Source organism: Apis cerana, linkage group LG2 (genome assembly GCF_029169275.1).
Source record: "Apis cerana isolate GH-2021 linkage group LG2, AcerK_1.0, whole genome shotgun sequence".
NCBI lineage: Eukaryota > Metazoa > Arthropoda > Insecta > Hymenoptera > Apidae > Apis > Apis cerana.
The window spans coordinates 12596978-12601234 of NC_083853.1; positions in this window are offsets into that span (position 1 = coordinate 12596978).

Genomic DNA, 4257 nt, shown 5'->3' on the forward strand with positions numbered 1-4257 from the left:
CCCGCAGCTCTGGCCAGCGAATAGCGTGACGCGCAGATCGGAGACGCTCTCGGTGATACGCCCCGTGATTGTGGGCTCGACCTTAGCCACCACGATCCTACTACGATTTCTGCTTATCCTGTCGTATCTGGAGTTAGTCGTTCGATTCTTTCCCCCCTCGATCTTAAAGGGTACGAAATTATATGGGGGAGAAAGTTTTTTCGAACGGTCCTCGTGAAGGGTAATTATTGGGGCGGCAGAAATCGGGGGGAAGATTTACGGAAGGGATTAACTCTGGTCGAAGAAAATTCTGATGCGATTGGTTTGTATCGTATTGGTCGCGGTTTAACGACACTCAGGTGTAATTTATTTTGTCGTTATTAAGAGAAAATTTCCTCTGCTTCTCTATCGAGACAATTTCGTATTGTGATTCTTGTTTAAACTCGTGGTATAAATAGCTTCGATATTAGAAAAGAGGGAATATTTCACCTGGCGTCCGTTTATCTCCTGCACGTTAAATCGAGTCCGTGATTATGGTTAATTGATTTATCCTTGTTCTTCATTTTCTTCTCGGTCGACAATCATCCCTCATCCCCGTGCCAAGTTTCCAATGTTCCAGGAGAGAGGGATGGGGGGACGATGAAAGTCTTTTACTTACTTACGTCGGCCGTAAAGAGTTTTCGAACCTTTTTAATACCTCTTCACGAAGAAGAGTTACGATTTTTTTTCGCGTTCCATGAATTTTTCATCCACTATGAATTTCCCACGTCGTAACTCGCCACAGTTTCGAATTCCTCTGGTGACCACCACCTTCGATTCGAGCCGCTTTGCGACGGCTTTGGATGGATACTTGGATAAAAATGTTACGACGGCGTGTTTATGTGTTTATCTCTTTTCAAACAGATTTTTTGAACAGACATGGTTTAATTTTAGATTTAGACAAACTTGGCAACAAATATCGTAACAAATATTTTACCGCGAAGAAATACTCGCCGCAAAGAAACGTGGGAGGTGAGTGAAGTAATTAAATGTGATAAGGGAATTATTTTTAAGCGACCCAAAGGTCGATTTCCCTTCTTTGAAAAAAAAAAAAACAATGCACAATCGATGAACTTCTATAAAATATCGGAGATAATTACTTATAAAATATCAGAGATATCGACTGTGCGTAAGAAGCGGAAGCAGCGAAATCGAAATAATCTTAATCGGACGGATTTAAATTTCTCTTGAAATTTTTAGTTCGTACCCGCTCTATCTTTATTCATGGCCGTTCACGCTTCGCGTTGCGATAAAATTAAACGGTTATATATCTCACATTCGGCAGTAACGCCACGCTTTTTCGACTCACGCGTTAAACGCGATAAACAAAGAATTCCACGAAATGCAAACGTTAATCGCCCCTTTCCCCTCCTCCACTCCTCTAAAAAGCACGAACAATCGCGCAATTGTAAATTTTTTCCGCGTACAATTATTTCCTCCGTTATATCATCGTGATTTTACTGCGGAGAAAAATCGGAGGAAAAGGCTGGAAAATTTTCATTGCCCGGAGGAGTTTTATAGCACCCGTGTTCTTTGTAAAAACCTCGCGAGTAAAGCCTGATCGAGCAAAAAGAAAAAAAAAAACACTCTATTTCTTTTTTTTTTTTTTTTTGCATCTCCACTATACGACGTATATATTTTAAACAAGCCGTTGATTATTATTTGCACAACTACGTTTCTCTCCATATGCACCAGTATTTTTTTCTTTTTTTTATACAACAAGAGTAAATATGTTCAGCTTTTTTATTCGTCGATGAAAAGATTTCATGTATAAACGCGAAAAATTACGCAAAAGTTACACGAGTAAGTATTCGGTATTAAGAGAGGAGCAAGAAATTTTCGCGATATCTTTGAGAAAGAATGCTACAGTATTTACGGAAAATTCGAATCTTATCTCGATGTAAAAAGTGCCGTATAAATGAGAGAGAGAGAGAGAGATTTATCCTTTGTGTCATGTCTGAAATGCCCGTGGAAGGAGCAAAGAAGAATATATTTGTTTTCTCGTGATGTTGCATAAACACACGATCTTATTCGGCAAAAGGTAAGGCATTTCTATCGCTCGAGGGATGCGCAGCTTCTGTTCTCATAAATACCCGGTATCAAACACGTTGAATATTCATATTTTTTTTTTTTTTCGTTCGCGAAACACGAATTGAGCATTGAGCGTTCCTCTTTTAATTTGTTTTTAATCCTCTAAATCGAATATCAATCTGTTTGTTATTTTTCCAATTTTTACGCATAATCTTCGATGATGGGAACGAAAATTTTTCACGATCTTTTCGAATTTTAACGCTTAATCGAGTTTCGCAAAAAGGAAATCGTCTGTCGAGAAAGATGAGAATAATCGTGTTAACAACACTAGATTTAGATAAAAACATTCTTTTCTTTTTCCTTTTTTTTTTTTTTGAAGTTAAGAGTTTCACGTGTAACTGTTATTTTTTTTTTCAAATTCTTTAAGCAAAACTGAAATTTCATGCTTGACTTTTCACTTTGTACCGCAAAAGTGAACTTTTTTTTTCGATTTATCCGCATGAAAGTTTAAAAATACATATATATATACATATATGAAAATATCAAAGTTTCTCAAATACCGTGTAAATTTTGTTCGCAATTTTATCAGCCGACTGAATGGGGAAGGATTAAAAAAGCAGCGTCTTTGAAAAACATTTTTCAAACCTGGGGGTAACATGAACTTCAACCTTAAGTGAAGCGATGATGAGGAAAGCAAGAAGCGTTTTGTATCGTGTTACCACAATCTCCTTCGACAATAGTCAATCCCCTTTATTCAAAGATATCTTCAATTATCTGCCTCTTAGACAAAAAAAATTACAATGAAAAAGAAACTAGAGGAAAACGTCTGAAACTTCGTGAAAAACAACGCCTTTTCTACTTTTCTTTTTTAAAATTAACGTTAATCGCTTTATCGGATCGATCGATTTCACCGGAATATCGAAGTTTTCTGACCTTATTCGAGCTTCGAACAGGGTCATTCGTACTTGGGAACACGAAATTAATTCAAAGTTGGATTAATCGGTGGCAGAGAGTTCATTGTCAACTCGATCATCGTGATTGAATTTCGCGAAAGCCAGTCCTAATCGTGGAAAAGACATGTTTGCAATTCCTGGATGCTCGAGTAATTTTGAGACAGGTTTGCACACGCTGCATGCGCGTGTGGATAGCGCGACGATTAAACCGTCCTTCTAACGCTTTCTTTTTTCTTTTTTTTTTTCGATTTGCTAATCGAAATGGACGAATCTCGATGGGATCGTTTAACGCTCTCTCGCTGCGCTTTCAGCATTTTCACGAAACGATTTCGGATCAAAATAACGACTCTCCTCCTGCCTTATACCTTAAATAAATGGTAGGAAAAAAAAAGGAGGAACACGACTGAGCGTGCGCCATTTTTTTTTTTTTTTTTTTAACACCAATCACTCCGAGCACGAGACGAGAATCGGCAAACGAGGGGCAAAGGATAATTTAACGAACGTGACTATCGATAATTCTCGATAATGAACCTGTTAATCAAAAGCGTGCTTTTAGCTAAATCAATTATGCGCAATTATCCGATAGTGGTGGTAATTCGACACCGTTGAAAAAAAAGAAAATCAATTGATCCGCGCGCTTTCGAGTCCTGTATATAATGGACAAGTTGCAAAAGACGTCGAATAATACGTCTATTACGTCCTCGAATCTGCAAATAGAGCGTTAAAAATATCACAGGGTTAGGATAAATCGTAAACTCGGTCTTTTTCCCTTTTTCGAATTTTTTTTTTTTTCATTATTATTATTCCTTTCACTTCGCGATATCCAAAGATAAAGATATCTATTCTCAGATGGTATCTGCTATGCACTCGACGTCGCATCGTACGATCGCAACGATATTTTTTAATTATCCAGGACATTTATACTCGATATCGACGACACGACTCCGTTACGAATATTCCGTAACTTGAGCAGCGTTTATTATTTATCGTGCAAACAGTCGAAACTGTTATCGATCTTTATTATCTACGCGACGGATCTCACGATTGCTCTAAGGCTAATTAAAAGTAACGTTGAGGCATAGCAGAGTGATTCGAACGCGATTCGGCCTTCGCGTTGAACGTAACTATAAATTTTCCAGTGTTATGGGCAAATGGAATTTGTAAACGTGATGAAAATAGGCCGATCGCATCAAAATATGCGGTTTGCTTCCGAATATTAAGCGATCACTGTGGATTAATGGATCGTGAAACTCGT